Here is a 21960-nt window from a genome sequence, read left to right on the forward strand (position 1 = left end):
TAACCTTTTATCAGATATGTCATTTGCAAATACCTTCTCCCAACCAGTAGTTTGACTTTTACTTTTGTTGATAGTTTCCTTTTTTTGCAGAAGCTTTTTACTTTTATGTGATCCCAGTAGTTTATGTTTACTTTTGTTTCCCTTGCCTCAAGAGACTTATCTAGAAAAATGTTGCTATAGTCAAGGTCAGAAACATTACTTCCAGGGTGCTCTTCTTTTTTTTTTTCTTGTGTGATTTCAGGTAACACATATAAGTTTTTAATCCATTTAACTTATTTTTGTGTATGGCATACGGAAGTGGTCCAGTTTCATTCCTTTGCATATAGCTGTCTAGTTTTCCCAAAACCATTTGTTGAAGAGACTGGCTTTTTCTCATTGTGTGTTCTTTCCTCCCTTATCTATTATGACCATATAGCTGTGGGTTTATTTGTGGGTTTTGTCTTCTGTTCCAATGATCTATATGTCTTTTTTTTTTTTTTGGTACCAGTACCATACAGTTTTGATCGATACAACTTTGTAATATAAGTTGAAATCTGAAATTGTGATGCTTCCAGCTTTTCTTTTCTTTTTAAGATTGCTTTGGCTATTCAGGTTTGTTGTTGTTGCTGTGTTCCATACAAATTTGAAGAGTGTTTGTTCTAGTTCTGTGAAAAAAGGCTGTTGGTATTTTGACAGGGATTGCATTAAATCTGTAGGTTGCTTTGGGTAGTGTAAAAATTTAAGACTGTGTTTTGCCAACCAATGAACAAGGAATATCTTTCCATTTCTTTGTGTTTTCTTCCATTTCTTTCATCAGTGTTTTATAGTTTTCAGATTACATGTCTTTCACTTCTTCTGTTATGTTTATTTCTAGATATTTTATTGCTTTGGTATAACTGTAAAAAATGCACTATTGTTACTTCATCAAATTGAAAAGCTTCTGCACAGCAATGGAAACAACCAACAAAACTAAAAGGCAGCCTTCATAATGGGAATAGATATTTGCAACTGACATACTTGATAATGGGTTAGTACCCAAAATATATAAAGAATTTACCAATTCAACCCCCCAAACACATATAATCTACTTAAAAATAAGATTGTTGTCTTAATTTCACTTTCTCATCCTTCATTATTAGTGTATAAGACTGCAACAGATTTATTTACATTGACTTTGTATCCTGTGATTTTACTTAATTCATGCATCAGTCCTAACAAGCTTTTTGGTGCAGTCTTTAGGGTTTTCTATATATATAGTATTATGTCATCTGCAAATAGTGAAAATTTTAATTCTTCCTTATGAATTTGTTTTGTTTTGTTTTGTTTTGGTGGGGTCTAATTTCCATGGCTAGGATTTCCAGTACTATGTTAAAAAAAGGTGGTGAAATCGCACATCTTTTTCTTGTTCCTGACCCTGGGGAATGTTCTCATGTTGTTGTTGTTGTTGTTGTTGTTGTTGTTGTTGTTGTTGTTTTGTGTGTATTTTGTTTACTGTGCCTTTTTCATGTAAGTCCTTTACTATGTTGAGATATGTTTCCTACAAACCTACTTTAATGAGGTTTTTTTATTATAAATGGAGTAATCTTGGCAAATGGCTTTTCTTCATCTATTGAAATGATTATATTGTTTTTATCCTTTATCTGCTTGAAGTGATGTATCATGTAGAATGATTTGCAAAAATTCCACCACCCTAGCTTCCTGGGAATAAGTCCCACATGATCATGGTGAAGATTTTTTAATCTTTTTAAATCACATTGCTAGTATTTTGTTGAAGATTTTTGCATTTATGTTCGTTATAGTTATTGCCCGTGTTTCTCTTTTTTGTGTTGCCTCTCCAGTTTTGATACTGAGGTAATGTTGGACCCACAGAATCAATTCTGTAGTTTTCCTTTCTCCTCTTTGCTTTGGAGTAGTTTGGAAAGAATGTGCATTAATTCTTTATTAAACATGTGGTGGAATTTGCCCATGAAGCCATCTGGTCCGGGACTTTTGTTTGTTCAGAGTCTTGTGAGGTTTTTTGGTTTGCTTGTTGTGTTTTTTGTTGTTATTGTTGTTTGTTTTGTTTGGATTTTGCTTTTGTTTTGATTACTGATTCAATTAATTACTATTAATTGGTCTGCTCATTTTTAAAATTTCTTCCTGCTTAAATTTTGTTGGTTTTGATACGTTCCTACAAATTTATCCATTTTTTCTATGTTGCCCAATATTTGGCATATAATTTTTCATGATATTCTCTTACAATTGTTTTTATTTCTGTGGTGATGTATTTTACTTCTCCATTATCATTTGCAATGGTTGTTTCTCTTTGAGTTTTCTCTCTCCCTCTGTCTTTCTCTCTCTTTGCTGTTGTCGTTATTGTTGTTGCTTTTCTTGTCGTCGTCGTCGGTGAATCTGGCTAAAGTTTTACTACTTTTGCCAATCTTTTCAAAGAACCAGCTCCTGGTTTCATTGAAGTCATCTACAGTTTTTTTGTTTTGTTTTGTTTTTTCCTTTTTATTTTCTATATCATTTATTCTTGGTCTAGTCTTTATTATTTCCTTCCACTGGTTTTGTTTTTAGGTTGTTCTTTTTCTAGCTCCCTCAAGTGTAAGGTCAGTTAGTTTTCTTATGTTGGTTATTAGCACTCTCACATATTTGGCTGCTCCCATGTTGGGTGTATAGATACTTATATTTGCCCTATTCTCCTTATGGATTGCCTGCTTTGTTATTATATAATGTCTTTTTTTTAAGTTTGTATTTAAATTCCAGTTAGTTAACGTACATGTGATACTAGATTCAGTCTTTTTGTATCTCATTATATTCTGTATTAAACTCTATTTCTGGGGTGTTTGGGTGGCTCAGTCGTTATCCAGCTGCCTTTGGCTCAGGGCGTGATACCAGGGTCCTGGGATCAAGCCCCGCATTAGGCTCCCTGCTCTGCTGGGAGTCTGCTTCTTCCTCTTCCAACTCCTGCTTGTGTTCCCTCTCTCACTGGCTGTCTTTCTCTCTGTCAATGAATAAATAAAATCTTTTTAAAAAATTCTATTTCTCTAGGTTTTCATTTTTAAAGTATATTTTTTTAAAAATTTTTTTTATTATATTATGTTAGTCATCATACAGTACATCCCCGGTTTCCGATGTAAAGTTCGATGATTCATTAGTTGCGTATAACACCCAGTGCACCATGCAATACATGCCCTCCTTACTACCCATCACTGGCCTATCCCATTCCCCCACCCCCCCTCCCCTCTGAAGCCCTCAGTTTGTTTCTCAGAGTCCATAGTCTCTCATGTTTCATCCCCCCTTCTGATTACCCCCCCCTTTCTTTATCCCTTTCTTCCCCTACCGATCTTCCTAGTTCTTATGTTCCATAGATGAGAAAAATCATATGATAATTGTCTTTCTCTGCTTGACTTCCTTCACTTAGCATTGTCTCCTCCAGTGCTGTCCATGTTGCAGCAAATGTTGAGAATTCGTTCTTTCTGATTGCTGAGTAACATTCCATTGTATATATGGACCACAGCTTCTTAATCCAGTCATCTGTTGAAGGGCATCTCAGCTCCTTCCACGATTTAGCTATTGTGGACAATGCTGCTATGAACATTGGGGTGCATATGGCCCTTCACTTCACTACATCTGTATCTTTGGGGTAAATATCCAGTAGTGCAATGGCTGGGTCATAGGGTAGCTCAATTTTTAACTTTTTAAGGGACCTCCACACTGTTGTCCAGAGTGGCTGCACCAAACTGCATTCCCACCAGCAATGTAGGAGGGATCCCCTTTCTCCACATCCTCTCCAACAATTGTTGTTTCTTGCCTTGTCTATTTTTGCCATTCTAACTGGTGTAAGGTGGTATCTCAGTGTGGTTTTGATTTGAATTTCCCTGATGGCTAATGATGTTGAACATTTTTTCATGTGTCTGTTAGCCATTTGTATGTCTTCATTGGAAAAGTGTCTGTTCATATCTTCTGCCCATTTTTTGATTTGTTTATTTGTTTCTCATGTATTGAGTTTGAGAAGTTCTTTGTAGATCTTGGATACCAGTCTTTTATCTGTAGTGTCATTTGCAAATATATTCTCCCATTCCGTGGGCTGCCTCTCAGTTTTATTGTCTGTTTCCTTAGCTGTGCAGAAGCTTTTTTATAGTATATTTTTTCAGATATATGTATTGCTACTCATGCTTTCTTTGACATCAATCTGCATGATAAATGTACCAATCTCCCCTACTTTCCTTTCTCTTATTACTTATATTTAATTAGCCAACATATACTATGACATTATTTTCAGATGTAATGTTCAGTAATTTATCAATTGTGAATAACACCCAGTGCTCATCACATCATGTGCTCTCTTTAAAGCCCATCACCCAGTTACGCCATCTCCACAACCACCTCACTTCTAGCAACCCTCAGTTTGTATCCTACTGTTAACTGTCTCTCATGGTTTTCTTCCTTCGCTTTTAACTTCCCATTCAGTTTTCCCTCCCTTCTCTTAAGGTTTACCGCACTGTTCTTTATATTCCACATATGAGTGAAACCATATGATAATAGTCTTTCTCTGATGGACCTCTTTCGCTCAACATAATACCCTCCAGTTCCATCCATGTTGGTGCAAATGGTCTGGTGGGAGGTCTCAGCCAGAAATGCTTCATGCAGAAATACCTGTGTACAGACATACTGCTTCTCTATTCCTTCCAATCAGAATGGTACTGACCTCATCAGCTGTGCTCGGGTTGTAGAGATCAGTATATCTGACAGTGTTGATGAGGTGAGCAGGGTGTTCTCACTGTCAGCTCTGCATGCTTCACCAATACTTTCTCAGAGCTATGGAGACCCCTGCCCAGCATTAGGAGAATGTGATGACTCATTAGCAGCAGTAGTGACTGAAAGCCAGGCTGCACATTACAATCACCCAGGAGTTGTTTCTCATAAATTCTTCATTCAGAAATGATCATTTAAATTGTTTAATTAACCTGACATTCAAATTCATACCACACCCATACTCCCGGAAATGACCACATTTTTCCCAACTCCCCTTCTATGCCATCGTGGGTAGGTGCACAGATGTCAGCCCTTGGACACTGCGAAGGAGGCAGAAACTTCCAGGAAGACCTTCATTCAAATGAAGAACCTCTCCACGTCATGGACCTGAGACTGCCTCTCACTTCATTCCTTGGCCTCTTATTTTAAGGCTTCCAACTCTCCCTACAGGATGGAGGACCTCTCGCTCAACTGGAGAATCTCAGCCAATGATTCCTCTGTGCTCAGGGCCTGGGTCCCCTGTACAATTCCTTCCCACACCCTTCCTCATTTTCTGCTCTGAGTTTTAATGCGGTCTTCAAACCACTGGTCTGTTCCAATTTCTAAGGCATAGCGTTGATTTCTTCTGAGGAGGAGAACCCCCCAAAGATGAATACTGCACAGGTAGCAGGGCATAAGTTCATCAGTCTGAAGTCAATCCCAGGGAGAAGGGGACTGGAATGCTGACTTCCATGCAGAGTTGAAAGGCACCCAATCAGCAGGTTTTGGGTCAGGCTGGTGTTCCATTGGCTCTTTAGCCCTCTGCTTAGCTGGGTTGCAGGGCTTCTGCTTTGAAGTCTCCCAGAGAGCCATGGGTCAAGTGGACTCATGGGTCCAAAGATGTGCAGGCTTGGAGTTCTTATAGCATGAGACAAAGTTGCAAGCCTGGTGTTTGAGTGTCCTGTGTTCTGGTTCCGTGTCTAAGGGCATGTGGTGAACCCACTGTCCAGGTGCCTGCTTGGCCTAGTGCAGAGCTGTATTGTTGGTCTCCAGGTTGAACGGCACATGGTGAGCCTGCTGTCCAGGTGCCTGGCCTGCCTAGCACAGAGTTGAGTTATTGGTCTTGAGGACCAAGGGCTCATGGTGAGCCATCTGTGCAGGTGCCTGCTTGGCCTAGCAGAGAGCTGTGTTTAGGGTCTTCAGGTCCAAAGCTCATGGAAAGCCTGCTGTCAAGTTGACTCCTTGGAGTAGCACAGAGCTGAGTTGTTGGTCTCCAGGTCCAAGGGCACATGGTGATCCTGCTGTCCAGGTGAGTCATTTTCCCATTGCTGACCTGGGATATAGGACTCATGGTTTCTTGGCACTTGGCCAGCCCAGTGTTCTCTGGACTCACTTGCCTTGTGCTGTACTTGGCTGGCCAGCCTGTGGTATGAGGACTGATGATCCACCCAGTGTCTGTGTGACTCATCTGGCCAGTGTCAAATGAGTTCAGGAGTCACCAAGTCTGAGGGCTCCTGTTGGGTTCTCTGTTCTGGGAACTGAATTGCTCTGTGTTTTGCTGTGTTTGAGGGTTGGTGGCCTCTTGGCCCCTAGTTGGCCAGGTGTCTGGGGGATTAGTTTGTCCACAGATGATCTGGGTCAGAGGGCTTGTGATGTGAAGACCTATGTTGCAAGGACTCCCACTGTATCCAATGATGTGGTGATTCCTTCTCCCAGTACTTACTTGGTTCCTAAAATTCCCCTCTGCCAGGTGTCTGGAGACACTGTACACCTTGTGCACATCAGGGTTTGCTGGATGTTCAGGGCATTCATGTCCTCTGTACTGAGCCGGGCTGGAGGGCTCTAGAGTCGTAGTGTGCCGAGTGCTCCCTCAGTACATGGACTGAGTTTTCCTGTAATGAGCCCAGTTGTGACCCCAGAGCTGTGGGGCTCAGCTGGCCAAGAATTCACATTACTCTGATTGTTAATGTCCCACTCCCACCTGCCAAATGGAAATGTGTGCCTGAGCAGCCAGGCCATCTTCATAGTGGGGAAACATGTCCAGCAGTCACCAGGTGTGGGTTTGTGGACTCTCAGGACCACAGAGAAGCCCAAAAGTAGGCACAAACATGACAGTGCAGTACAGAGTGTTGGCCAGAGGCCCAGGGCAGGAGGAGTGGGCAGGGGGCTTGCCATGGGCAGGGGCAGAGAACAGGGCAGAGAACGTGAGGAATAGTAGCAGGAAGAGCTGTGGCTGAAGCACCATCTCTATCTCAGTGCAGCCTGGGCTGTTGCTGTGCTTTTATAACAGCCCTGGGACATCACAATGCCTTCTTATGATGTCACCGCCATGCCCTGGCCTATCACCAGGGCACTGTTAGGTTGACCCCATTTGGGTGACCAGGCAGCTCAGCTGGCCAATGACTGATGGCTTTCTCAATGACCCTCCTGACTTCATTGCCTGGAAACCATGTTTCAAAGTAAACAAGTTAACTTTCCATCAGGATGAAAAATTAATATTTGAGTTGTATTTATACGTACATTCGTGGAGAAGCTGAAAGACTCAACCAGTACAAAGCTAAATGTGTCACTCAGAGTCACCATTCACTAAAAAACTGTCCTGGATGTTAATGAAGACATGGGCCATTAGACCCCCCATGAAAGGTCACACTTGTGGGGTAAGTTGGACAACATGGCACTAGAGCAAATGCCACTCTCAACTTATCTATAAACACTCAAAAATATGTCTAGATAATGGTAGATATTGTGTTTGGTACAGCTTCCCACAATAAACCTGTCCCTGGGAAGGATGAAGCTGTGTCACCTGTTGCCAAAACAACATTCAGCCTCATAGAAGGTGGACAACAGAATCCAGCCTGTCACCAGGTTCACAGTCTTTATGTCCAGATCCAATCAGAAAGTTCTGGGGGAAGGAGTTATGTTTCTCCCCTCCCTTGAATACAACTACATAGTTATCAGATCATTCTGAACACCCAGGAAATCAATCAGAGGTCTGAGAAAACAAAAGCTGCAAGTCTACAAGTAGAAAAGCAATGACCATTTGGAAGATGAGAGGTGGAGAGACTTGAATTTGATGTGATACAGCTGAGGATACAGCGGGGGAGAGGTAGTCTGCTTGAGGAGGCTACACAAAGTATTATAAGCAGCAGGGTGCAAAATCAGAAATGTTGGAAGTCTGGGTAAAGAAGATGTGGTATAAACATACAATGGAATATTACTCAGCCACCAAAAGGAATTAACACTTGCCATTTGTAACAATGTGGATGGAATTAGGGGGTATTACATTAACTGAAATTGGTCAGTCAGAGAAAGACAAATACCATATGATTTTACTCATATGTGGAATTTAAGAAACAAAACACACGAATATAGGGGGAGGGGAGGAAAATAAAATAGGATGAAAACAGAAAGGAAGGCAAACTATAAGAGACACTGAACTGTAGGGACCAAACTGAGGGATGCTGGAGGGGGCTTGGTGCAGAGATGAGGTAACTGGGTGATTGGGCATTAAGGAGGCACATGATGGAATAAGCACTAGGTGTTCTATGCAACTAATACAAAACTAAATTCTAGCCCTAAAACTAATTTAAAAAGGAATATGTTCGGGAACCATCATTATTTGTTCCCCAGCACACAGGAAGCTCCCAGTAATGACTTGTTGAAAGAGTGAGCTCAGAGCTGTCTCATCACGGAGCAGATACACAGGGTCTGAGCTCAGGGGAGAGAAGAGCAATGAGCAGAGAGGTGCTCTCTGAAACTGGAGGATAGATGGGTTTCCCCATGAGGACTGTGAGGAGAAGAAGACCATTTGGCCTAGGACTGAACACCAACCATAGGGGCACACACAAAAAAGCTGTAAAAGGAAGCTGAAAGAGAAATCAGCAAAGAAGGCAACTGAAAGTAGAATGATCACAGAAGTGAAGAGTGCAGTGTCCCAAGAGTCCAGAGTTACCTGTGGCCCCTAGACAGGCTGAGTGAGGGTATTTCCAGCTGGATTGCATTTGGGTTTCTATCACTGTCAGACAAACCCAATTCTGTTTTATATGTACTTTCTGACTCATATTTTTTTTTTTAATTGAAGCATAGTTGACGCACAATATCATGGTAGCTTCAGGTGGACATTACAGTGATTGGAGAAGTTTTTACCTTATCCTATACTCACCACAAGTGTAGCTCCCACGGGTCACCAGAGACACTATTACAATACCATTGACAATATTCACTTCATTGTGCCTTTCATCCATGTGATTATTCATCTCATAACGGGAAGCCTGTGTCTCCCACTCCCCTTCACCCTTTTCTCCCATGCCCCCCTCGCCTCTCCTCTGACAAACATCACTTTGTTCCCTGTATTTATAGGTCTGATTCCGCTTTTTGTTTGGTTGTTTATTCATTTGCTTTTCTATTCAGATTCCACATAAGACTGGATTTTTTTATAATAATATTTTTATTATATTATGTTAGTCACTGAATTCATACACTTTCTTTCTCTGTGACATATTTCACCTAGGTTTATGCCATCTGTGTCTATCCATGTTGTGACAAATTACAAGATCTCATCCTTTTTTATGGCTGAGTAATTTTCCATTTTGTATATATACCACCTGTTCTTTATCCATTCATCTCTTTTTTAATAGGTAGTAAGATTATTTTAAAATTATTTAATTATTTGTGCGTGTGTGTGAGAGAGAGATCATGAGGGGGGAGGGGCGGAGGGTGAGGGAGAATGTTTTAGGTTCCCCACTGAGCAGGGAGCCTGACACCGTTCTTGATCCCAGGACCCTGAGGTCATGACCTGAGCCAAAGGCAGACACTTAAATGACTGAGCCACCCAGGTGCCCTATAGATAGTAAGATTTATTTTAATTTTTCAATCTGCCAAAAACAAAAATAAAAAATCACAGTATAGTCATATATATCCACAGTATGGGCATTTCCAGAGGACTTACATTAAGAATCATTGTTTCTCTTCAACTACATGACAGGACTGCATATGCCATAATAACACTTTACAACAACAGTCCAGCAGCAGTCATACAGACAGTATGATTTTACATTTCCTTTTTTTAAAGATTTTCTTATTTATTTGTCAGAGAGAGAAATACAGCACAAGCAGGGGGAGCAGTAGGGAGCCCAATGTGGGACTCGATCTCAGGACCTGGGATCATGATCTGAACCAAAGGTGGACACTTAATGGACTGAGCCTCACCCAGGCATCCCATGATTTTACATTTCCATTCATGCGAAGAAAGTTGACATTTTCACAGCAATTTCTTTCCTCATAATGGTTGCCTGTTTCCAGTCTAGCAGAGCAGGTCTCCACACATGCTTTTGGAAACCTGAGCTTTTATGCTCTAACAGTGGCTACATTAGAAGTTTTATCCTTCCCAGATCCAAAGTTAAATGAGGAAGTTGCCATTTACAATAACAACCGATGGTTTATTACTGGGTACGGTGAAGTTTACCTGCCAAGCTGTGTAGAATATTGCAGCAAGTAAAAATAAATAAATCTGTTATAAAGCAGATTTCTTTACATTATAGATCAGAACAGACACTTATCATAAAAAAGTTAAGTTTTACAAATTATTTATATTCAAATTACAGCAGTTCCACAAATCTAAGTAAAAGGAACTGGTTGGAGAAAAGTTCAAAGACTTTCACTCCCCAGCCTGGCGAGTCTCCACCTGCCACGGGTCACAATGATGACATAACCCGTGATATAAAACACGAGATATGAACAGGCCATGCTCTCCCCTTATGTTCTATTACCTGTTATAAACCAGTGATTCTTCAAGATGAAAAATAATAAAAAGTTCAGGACACAGTGCACTTTGATAATATATAGCATCTGAAATTTTTCTAAAGTCTGAAAACAGTCTTTTAATGCAAACCTGCATCTTCAAACACATAAAATCTGCTCCTATGCTTGGTTTCAACATCACTGGAAAAAATACCCATCACTAAACCATGACACACATTCGTAGCCATTTCACCATCTTCTATCACGGTCAGTGTTCAGGAGGCAAAGCCTGACCCAGAATCCTTGTTCGCGTTTTCTCCAAGGGCTTCTCCATGCACAGTGGCCATTCTGCTTCTGTCTCCTGTTTGTCATCTACAGGCATGAGTATCAGGGCTTACCACACATCTGACAGGGAAATGACACCCACGATGCTATCTGCTTCACTTGTGACCAGCAGGCCAGAGGTCATCCCGCACTAACCTGTCCAGGGTTTCCAGCTTACAGTACTTCACAACAACTTCAAGACACTGTGAGCGGTGCTGAGGGCCTGGTCACTGTGATATCTAGGTTACTGAATGTTTTCTCAGCAGCAAGCTTAATTACATCAGAATTGGAATAAATACCCACAACTTCTCCTGACTCGTGCACCACAGGGAAGGCCAGCAACTATCTTTCTGCAAAGATTCTAGGCTGTACTGAAGGGAGTCTCCTGGTGGATGAAGGGATGTTGTGTTGGGTCCCAAATGCAAGAACATCTGCTTCATGAAGGCAGGCTTTGGCAGACCAGACCTAAAATGCTGAAGGAACGTGAGGATTCTTTTGTGGGTACATGTACAAAGTGCAGTCCACTGATAGATCAATAACTGGCAATGAGTGGATTTTATTTGTGGTCAGTGAGTGCACAGCATGGAAGACGTTTGCATCTGGAGCTATATTCCCTGAAGGCTTACGTGTTTCTTGGGGATGAAGCTCCCTCCCTGTTTCAACCTTATGTTTCTCTAATGCATAAATCTGTACCAGCGTTGACATATGTCATCTCTGTGGTGTATTTATGAACTCTGTAATTGTTAGCATTCCTACAAACTTTGTTTTGTAGCTCTCCCACAGTGGAGCTTCTGGAACACCACTGCTGCTAAGGCACAGAAGGCTTTCTAACATGCTTTGAAGAGTTGGAAAGAGGTGGTGATCCTTGTGTTAACTCAGTGCATGAAAACCCGCATTCTGAGTCTTGTGCTTCCTCTTCCAACTGGAATTTCTCCCACATGCTGGCTTCTTGGTCCAGGGGCTGCAGCCTGCTGCTACCAGGGAGGAGGAGGACGAGGACCTGCAGGTACTTCTGGATGCTTCTCTGGCCAGGAGTACAGGGGCACAGGGTGTGGTCTAGGACTCTCTGGGGTGCAGGTGGAGTGCAGGGACCTGAGGGTGCCGGTGGTTTGTGGGGGTGCTGGCAGAGTGTGTGAACATGGAGGTTCTGGAAAGGACATAGGGTTGGACAGACACCAGGTTTTGGGCTAAGAACCTCTGGATGGTGCAGACATAGTTGGGAATTTGGTCGTGCAGGTGGGGATCCCTGGCTAGGCAAGCAGGGATATGGTGATTTGGATGAAGAACAACCCTTATCCATTCCTCTCTGGTGGATACCTGGGTTGTTTCCACACCTTGGCTACTGTAAGTCATGGTACAATAAACGTGGGGGTGCATGCATCTTCACACTGAGGGCACCCAGGCCGCCTGGCTGAAGCTGAAGTGGATACAAGCTGGTGTCACAGGGCTCTCTGTGCAGAGGGCCCCCTGGCAGGGTGGCTGGAATGGAGATGGATCAGGAGCTAATGTTTCCGGGGTGCTCTGCACAGGGGGTGCCCTGGCAGGACAGCTGTAGCTGAAATGGGCGTGGGGTGGAGTTTACCAGGGGTGTCTATGAGAAGGCACGTTGGGCGGGTAGCTGTAGCTGAAGTGGATTCAGTATGGGGGGTTCTCAGTGCACAGGATCTCCTAGCAGGATGTCTGAAGTTCAAGTGGGAGAAAGCTGGGGTGTCCTGGGGTCTTAAGCACTGTGAGTGGCCTGGCAGAGTGTGGGCTGGGGGGGTGCTGGGCTTTCCACATCAAGGGGCTAGTTGTCAGGACAGTTCCAGCTGAAGCAGTAGTGACTCAGGAGATCACATAACTCTCCATTCAGGGGGTGCCCTAGCAATCCGAGTCGTGCAAGCCTGATGTGTTCTGGGGTAAATTGGACTAAGGTGTCAAATTAGTGTGATGTCTGGAGCTGTAATGAATGCTGACCCAGGCAACCCAGTGTGTGCTATGCTGGGGCTGCCTCGTGGGCACAGCTTGTTTGAGTGGGTTGAGAACCCAAGGCTCAGCGAGGTAGCAAGCTGGCTGGGGTGCTCAGAACCTGCTTCTGTCCATGCTATCAAGGTGGAGGGAAATGGGAACCATGGCGCTTGCCAGGACTTCAACACAGAAAGAGATCCAGCAACTCCCTCCCCACTGGGGGGCTTGGAGGGTGGATCCTTCACATTGCATTTGCTCTTTAAATTGCAGCTTCTTGAGACACCTTGGTGGCTCAGTTGGTTAAGTGTCTAGCTTCTGCTCAGGTCATGATCCCAGGAGGATCATGGGATCAAGTCCCATATCGAGCTCCTTGTTCGGTGGCGAGACTCCTCCCTCTGTGTGCCGCTCCTCCTGCTTGTGCTTGCTTTCACTCTCCCTCTCTCTGACAAATAAATAAAAAGCCTCCAAAAAATAAAAATAAACCAGCTTCTTTTCTGTGACCCAGGGCAGACAGATCAGCTTCCAGCCCCCAGAACTATCCCTCTCACTGCAGTTGGCAGGATGGTGAGGGTGTCTCTGTCATGTGTTGTGCAGAAGCTGTTCAGTCAGCCCTCAGTTCTTCTTCAGGCGGATCTGCTCTATAAATAGGTGTAGACTTGATGTGTCCGGGGAGGAGGTAAGTTCAGTTCTCACCTTAAGTGAGGTGAGTTAGGCCCCCATCTTGGATTCTTACGTGTATTAATTTACCCAAATTATTCCACTTGTCAATGTCTCCATTTCCTGACTGTAAAATAGTCTCTTTTTCTTTCAGGATATAATAGCCTTACTTGGCTAAGGTGCCTGGCACACAGTAGGTGCTCATTAAACATGTCTCCCTCCTCTTGTCCAACACTGTGCTCTCCAAAACAAATATCCTTGATTCAGCAGAGAAACTGCTCCTCCCACTCTCAATGTCTGAAATTTCTTTTTCTTTCTTTCTCTTTCTTTCTTTCTTTCTTTCTTTCTTTCTTTCTTTCTTTCTTTCTTTTTTTTTGTCAATTGTTTAACTTTATTAAGAAGCAACCTGGTATGGGTTGTACATTCTTTATTATTATCATTATTATTATTATTATTATTATTATTATTATTATTATATTTATTATTATATTATGTCAGTCATCATACAGTACATCCCTGGTTTCTGATGCAAAGTTCGATGATTCATTAGTTGCGTATAACACCCAGTGCACCATGCAATATGTGCCCTCCTTACTACCCATCACCAGCCTATTCCATTCCCCCACCCCCCTCCCCTCTGAAGTCCTCAGTTTGTTTCTCAGAGTGCATAGTCTCTCATGCCTCATTCCCCCTTCTGATTATCCCCCCTTTCTTTATCCCTTTCTTCCCCTACCGATCATCCTAGTTCTTATGTTCCATAGATGAGGGAAATCATATGATAATTGTCGTTCTCTGCTTGACTTATTTCACTTAGCATTATCTCCTGCAGTGCTGTCCATGTTGCGGCAAATGTTGAGAACTCGTTCTTTTTGATAGCTGGGTAATATTCCATTGCATATATGGGCCACAACTTCTTAATCCAGTCATCTATTGAAGGGCATCTCGGTTCCTTCCACGATTTAGCTATTGTGGACAATGCTGCTATGAACATTGGGGTGCATATGGCCCTTCCCTCTACAACGTCTGTATCTTTGGGGTAAATACCCAGCAGTGCAATGGCTGGGTCATAGGGTATCTCAATTTTTAACGTTTTGAGGGACCTCCACACTGTTTTCCAGAGTGGCTGTACCAACTTGCATTCCCACCAACAATGTAGGAGGGATTCCCGTTCTCCACATCCATTCCAACAATTGTTGTTTCTTACCTTGTCAATTTTTGCCATTCTATCTGGCGTAAGGTGGTATCTTAGTGTGGTTTTGATTTGAATTTCCCCGATGGCTAATGATATTGAACATTTTTTCATGTGTCTGTTAGCCATTTGTATGTCTACATTGGAAAAGTGTCTGTTCATGTCTTCTGCCCATTTTATGATTTGAATATTTGTTTCTCGTGTATTGAGTTTGAGAAGTTCTTTGTAGATCTTGGATACCAGTCTTATCTGTAGTGTCATTTGCAAATGTATTCTCCCATTCCGTGGGCTGCATCTTAGTTTTTCTGACTGTTTCCTTGGCTGTGCAGAAGCTTTTTATCTTGATGGAGTCCCATAAGTTCATTTTATCTTTTGTTTCTCTAGCCTTTGGAGACGTGTCATGAAAAAGGTTGCTTTGGCCGATGTTGTAGAGGTTGCGGCCTATACTCTCATCTAAGACTTTGATGGATTCCCATCTCACATCGAGGTCTTTCATCCATTAGGAATTAATCTTTGTGTATGGTGTGAGAGAGTGGTCAAGTTTCATTCTTTTACATGTAGCTGTCCAATTTTCTCAGCACCATTTATTGAAGAGACTGTCTTTTTTCCACCAGATGTTTTTTCCTTCTTTTTCAAAGATTAGTTGCCCAAAGAGCCGAGGGTCCACTTCTGGGTTCTCTATTCTGTACCATTGGTCTATGTGTCTGTTTTTGTGCCAGTACCATGCTGTCTTTGAGATCACAGCTTTGTAGTACAGCTTGAAATCCGGCATTGTGATGCCCCCAGCTTTTTTTTTTTCCTTTTCAACAGTTCCTTGGAGATTCGTGGCCTTTTCTAGTTCCATACAAATTAAAGAGGTCTTTGTTCCAGTTCTTTGACAAATGTCATTGGATTTTGATTGGGATAGCATTGAAAGTGTAGATTGCTCTGGGTAGCATTGACATTTTAACTATGTTAATTCTTTGCATCCATGAGTATGAAATATTTATCCATATCTTTGTGTCTTCTTCAATGTCTTTCAAGAGTGATTTGTAGTTTCTAGAATATACATCCTTTACATCTCTGGTTAAGTTAATTCCAAGATAAAGTATGACTTTGGTGCTATTGTAAATGGGATGGATTCCCTAATTTCTCTTTCTTCAGGTCTGAAATTTCTGAGCACAGTATGGGAAGACCCACCCTGCTCCTGGGCTTGGCACCTCACAGGTCACTCTGGCAACTTTACCCTTGCCACTTGCTTGCTTTCTCTCCACCTACTCAACTGAGAGGTGAACATACCTGGGTCTACCCTCCTATATAAGTCCTCCTCCCTGGGGGGGGAGGCTAACTTCAGAATCCATCAAGGTTCATGAATACCTTAGCAGCCAAGGGAAATGCTGAGCCACTCGGACAGTCTTCCCAATGTTTTAGAAATCCACTGCTGATGTTTGGATCTTGGAGAACATTCCAGTGGAGGGCCTAGGAGGGTCTTAGCAGTTGAGTATGGTAGGTTTAACTAACGTACATCTGTGGATTTTGAGGATCTCCATCCCGAGGAAATTTTCCATCAATCTGGCAGGTGGAGTCAGATGTGAAATGGAAAGGAGAGAAGGAAGTAATCATTGCTGAGTGCCCAGAGTGGATGCCTCACTGTGACAGGCCATTGATAGAGGACTTTTCTCTGAACGTGGTAACAATTCTACAGACTGGTCATGCTCCTGCGTGTCCCTATTTTGCAGATGAGGAAAGTGACATTGGTTGGACGTACCTAACATGTAGCTGTGCTATAACATGGCCCATGGAAGGAGTCTGTAGAGCCTAGTGGGTCAGGGTTCCCATCATAGCTCCACCTCCTCCTAGCTGTGTGACATTGAATACATTCCTGAGCGTCTCTGATTCTCAGTCACATCATCTGCAGCATGGAGAGACCAGTGCCTACCTCATTAATGTGTTTGAAGATTGAAATGACACAGGAAACCTGCAACCCTTAGCAGTGTTTCTAGCACACAGTAAACAATCACGAAATATGGCGATTGTTCTTCATTTTACTATTCTGTTCTTAATTTTACTAATGTTGATGTTGTTTCAAAAAATCCTGAGCTACAAATGAGGGTGCTTGGATTTAGACCTAAATCCTTCTGGATCCAAAAATTAAAAGTGTTGGAACCATAACCATGTTAGGAAAAAGCTGGTCATACTCATTCCTTCAGGCTTCTTGGTTATATTTTCTAATGGCTGGCATGGGGCTGGGGCCTGGAAACACAGAGTAAAGAATATCCTTCTGTTTAAGGGATCATAAGCAAGGGAAGTAAGGTACGTTGTATTATTTGTCTCCATTTTTTCACCTTCCCTTCATGGCCATAGCCCTCCAAATTGACCACATTTACTTTTCTTTTTGAATGGGCTTCACTGTAGGACTTGCTTTGGCCAATGGAATGTGAATGTTCCTGTTGGCAAACAGAGACTTTAAATGCTCAAAGTTTGGAGCCACGTTTTCCCACAAAGTCTGTGAGGTCTCAGGTCAGAAAAGGTCTATGCCAAAATACCTGTGTGTAGACACCCTGCTTCCCTTTTCCTTTCTATCTGAGTGGCACCCACCTCAGCAGCTGGCCTTGAGACCTACAGGAGTCAGTGCGTGTGAACAGTGTTGACTAGGATGGGCAGGTTGTGCTGTCAGTACCCTATGGTTCACCGCCACATTCTCAGAGGCTTGGAGACCCCTGGCCACCATCTGGAGAATGCAGTGTCTACTGTGGTGCCTTGGTGACTATGATACTGAGCTGTGCATTACAAACATCTTAAAATTATTCTTCCATTTCAGTGCAACTATTTATTTAATGTTGGTAGATATCCTGAAACTCATACTACCCTCACTCCAGGAGGTGACCCACACACCCAGCCCAGCTTCCCTTCTATGTCCTCCTGGGGTGGGTATGTGTAGTGGCCTCTCCCCTTTGAAAATGTGTCCTGGAAGGGAAAACCTTCCAGGAAGCCCTGAATTTGGACAAAAAAGCTCTGAAGCTTAGGGACCGATCATCCTGCCCCTGACACCTCCAACTCCACCTCCCCCTCCAGTAGGGAGGACTTCTCAGGCTGGAGGAGCTCAGCCTAGGACTCCTCTGTGCTCAGAATCTGGGTCTCCTCCCTTGCTCCCAGCCTCCTCCTCATGCTGGGCCATGTCCTGGGAGCCCTGGTCCTCTGTAAAGGTCTTCTAATCTTGTCCTTCTACACCAAGTGAAAAAGCAGATTTGTCTTTAAACTTTGATGTTTCTTCCACAAATATTGTGAGGGAATTCTTTAGCTTAAACTCTTTTTTTTTTTTTGAGAGTTCTTTATTCCTGTTCTTGCTTAGGTTAAAAGCCACTGAATTCTTTCAAAGTTTTATCTATGGCTTTGTTTAGCATGGAGAGCTCTCCCAGCTACTGGTCTTTCTCTTGACTTTAGTCCTGGCGTCCTTTGCTCACTCAGGAGAGATTTCCCCTAAAGATAAAGACTCCCCAAGTGATGTGTTAACAGGACATCAGGCTAAAGTCATCCCCAGGCCTGAGGTCTGCAGGCCATGGAACCACCAGCATCTCAGCACAGTGACCCCGTGTGGGTTCTGCACTCTGAATGGCTGCAAGCACCAGCCAGGTCTTGGCATCCAGCTCTGAATCACTGACATTTGGGAGTAAGTCCCCAACAGAGGGAACAGCCTTTACTTACTCTACTAGAGAGGGGCGTTTGTGCCTGTCTAGTAACCACAAATTTCTCACATCTGGGTACAAATGCTCCACTTTTCTGGGTTTGGGTTGTCCTTCCTGCTCCATGTCCTGACCTTCTGTGTGTCTTACAGAGTCACTGAATGAGTTAGTGTGGGAAGGTTCATGGGGCCAATTCTTCCCTGTCTTTCAATGGGGGCACCACTTGGGATACAAGAACGTGGTCATTGTGGGTTGCCAGGAAGCAGTGGGATGCTTCTGAGGCCTGTACACTGTTCATGTCCTCTGGGCTCACATTCCTGGAAGGCAGCGTGGGGTAGGGTGCATGGGGACTGGTGGCCTATGCTTCCAGCCAGGTTACCTGTGCCAGGTAGGGATGCTGAGTTCCACAGGCAGAGGAGGCCTTTGGGAACAGCGAGGAAAAGCCTCGGGATGGATTCCCACCATGTCTGTAGTTGGGGTCAGAGGGCTGGGGTGGGATTGGCAGGTGGTCTTTGCTGTGTGGACAGTCTGCAGGGGCACAGAGGTGTCAGTGGCTCTGCATGTGGGTCACAAGTTTCCCTTTGTTGAGTAGGGCAGTCTGGCATGAAAACCATGGATTTAGAGAAGGGAGGTGGACTGGCATGCATAGCTATCTTAGAGATGTTGGGGGCTGGTCCTTGCTGTGTGTGCAGTCAGGTGCCAGTGGAATGAAGAGGTGAGCAGAGGTGGAACCCACTCTTTGTCCCACTTTGGAGCACTGGGCCATGGCTTTTGTAACTGCAAGCATCAAGACCCCTAAGCTCACCACAGTGCCCCTGGCCAATCACCAGTTTTGTCTGTGACTGGCTCCCTCTCCCTGGTCAATCCCCAAGCTGCTGTCCCTGCCCCCCATCCCCATTGGCCAATCGCTTATTGCTGACCCTGCCTCTCACCCTGGCCAATCATTAGGTAATTATTGTAGCCCTTCTCTTACTGGCCAAACAACAGACGACTCTCAACTGTTATATCATCCTGTTAACTCATCTGTTATCTCGCTTCTGTGGCCAATCACCAGGCAGCATGGTAGTCCAATCACCAGGCAACATTCATCTCTGGCCTCCTGTCCTTGTCCACCAGTGGCCTCTTGGACTCAGAAGCTGTTGCACAGTGTCCTTGCTGGTTCTTTCTGGGGACAGAGACTGGCTCCTCTCCCATTTAGCCCAACCTTCCTTTCCTAGGTGAGATATGAGAATTGGGGGAGGTGACCTGCTACTCACAGGACCCGGGATCTGAGAACCATTATTGGCCCACCCCTCAGGAAGCTCTGGCAGGGTTTTGGCTGCTGATCCAGAAGGAGCCTCGATCCATCAGCTATTCCACCTGAGAGCCAGTTCTGAGTAAAGAGCCCCGGGGTGGGCTACAAGATGTGAGTGAGGACTCCAGGAAGAGGAACTCTCCTAATGCCTCAGCGGGAGACTGAAATCGGACAGCTTAGATAGGAGAAACGTGAGAGGGAAATTGCATCTTGGCCACTGGCACTTACATGGGGAGGTGTGGTCGACACTCTCCACTGCTTGTGGGCACAAAGGAACAACAAAGTTGAAGGAAGCGCATGGGACCAGAGAACAAGGAGTGTTTGGGGCAAGTGGAGATGCTACTGGGTCCTGGTGCAAGGGAAGGAATGCTATCCACAGTCTGATATGCATTCAGGCTTCCCTAGGTTTCCCAGAGAGAACTAGTCTTTGCTCAGGTGGAGTCCATCATTTTTTCTTTTGACTGGCTCCAGATGGTGTTCCTTGTGCTTGAATGCTCTTGGTATGGCATGGCAAGAGAGACGTGAGCTCTCAAAGGAGAGCACTACTTAATGACCTGGGAGAAGGAGATGACAGTTCCTGTAACATGGGAAGCAGGTGAAGAAAATCATATCAATTCCAAAACGAGGTAGAAACAGGAAGGGCCAAGCTGCATCTCATTCAAAGCTGCAGTTTTTCTGTTGCGTACGGAGGGTGGCAGTGGTGGTGGTGGTGGTGGTGGTGGTGGTGTGTGTGTGTGTGTTGACAAAATATTCAACCCACCTTCCAGAGCAAAAGTCCCTTCAGTGTTTAACAGGAAGATCAGATGGAAAGTGCGACCAGTTTTCCATTTCAATGGATTCCCAGTGCCAGCCTGCTCTGAACCCAGCAAGCCAAAGTACCAAGCAAGCAAGCAACCAGCGATTCAACAGAAAATGGTACCCGCAGACCCAAATTCCCCACCCATGTCCTCTTGCCCTGCAGGGCTCTGAAAATTCATCAGGTGTACAGTAGGGAGACCAGAGGAACCCAGTAGAAATAGGTGATGAAGGGGCTCATTCTCTGAGGCATTGAAGGCACTCCATAGCATTTCCTAATGGTAGAGATGAGTGTGTCTGTGTGTCAGAGGGTCATTTTGGAAGCGCATGTGTTTTGGGCCCAGAGAAACCAGTGCCTTAAGGTCAAGGAAACAGCGGCTCCTGGAAACCACAGGATTCATCATGGACCAGGTAGTTGGTGGCTCTCCGATCTCCATTTTGGCTGGGCTTGTCCGAGTCGTAGCTTGCAGCAGGAGGAGAAGCATGGGCAGGGGTCCTCCATAGAGGGTACCCTAGATCTTTTCTAGAGGCAGGTTCCTAAAGACAGAGCCTTTCAGAAAACATGTGTCCCTAAGATGGTCCAAGTGCTGAGTCCTGACTGGAGCTGATCAGGGCAGATGGCCATTCACATGGCTCTGTGTTGCTTTCACAGACTTTGCTGTCCCTACACTGTGGGTGGTGGCAAGGCAGTGCCTGAGGTTGAATCTCACCAAGACTAGGAACAGCCATCAAGCCCCAGGAGGATGTCCTGTGGAAACAGATGTCATGTTCGTGGTCCCTCATTCTCAGGCCAGGGTGATCTGTGTGTGAGAAAATAACTCTGAGGTATCCAAGGGGAGGAAAAATTGGGCGAGGATGTCTTCCCAGATCAAAGCCCCTGGGGTCTTGGCCTCCAAGGCCAGGAGACGCAGCCCGCTAGCTGGAAGACACGCTCCACATTCCACGTGGACACACTCTGGCAGGCAACTTCCCAGAGTGGTGGCTCCGTGTTGCACACAGGCCAGGACCCTAGGAGCTCACCAATATGGATGGCACAGTCCACCCATTGATGGGACAGGCTCCAGGGCTCAAGTCCGGATTTCAGGATCCTCTGGCGTAGATGGCCGTGGTTTATAGGTCTACAAGCTCAGCTCCTGGAGACGCGACCTTCTGACTCGGCAGCAAGAAAAGGCACGTGGAGGTGTCCTTCGACCTCTCCTCCTGGCTTGGTTTTGCTGCCAGGGCCAGGGTGCCCCAGGCCGCAGAGGCAAGGGTGACGGCAGGGAGCAGGTCGTGTGTGTGTCCTGATCGTGCTTTGGATCAGCCAGGCTGCCGGGGAGGGTGTCCAGTGCCCGGTGCCCACGGCGCCTTCAGAGGCCTTGTGGAGCTCGGTGAGCATGGGAAAGGCAGTGGGGCCCCGCCCACAGGGCAGAGAGGACAGCCTTCTTCTGTCTTTCCAAGCGACGGGCGCTCCTTTGGGCCTCCTGGATCTTGCTCGGGAGCATGAGCAGTGCTGCGTGCTCCTCCTTCTCGCTGTCCCACTAGGACCGCCTCTCAGGCAAAGAGGTCTGAAGGCGTTGGAGGGTGGGGAGGACGAGGCCTCCCTGCTCCTACGACTGAGGCCATGTGGAATCGTGCAACATGGCCAGCAGGGCCTGAAAGTCGTCCTCGCTGAG

General features: G+C 44.8%; 1 pseudogene; it reads right to left on the minus strand.

The window, feature by feature from the left end:
* Positions 1-10705: 10705 nt before the first annotated feature.
* Positions 10706-11595, minus strand: LOC113248047 (5'-AMP-activated protein kinase subunit gamma-2-like; annotated as a pseudogene).
* Between the last annotated feature and the right edge of the window lie 10365 nt (positions 11596-21960).

The sequence above is a fragment of the Ursus arctos genome, unplaced genomic scaffold, assembly GCF_023065955.2.
Source record: "Ursus arctos isolate Adak ecotype North America unplaced genomic scaffold, UrsArc2.0 scaffold_5, whole genome shotgun sequence".
NCBI classification, from domain to species: domain Eukaryota; kingdom Metazoa; phylum Chordata; class Mammalia; order Carnivora; family Ursidae; genus Ursus; species Ursus arctos.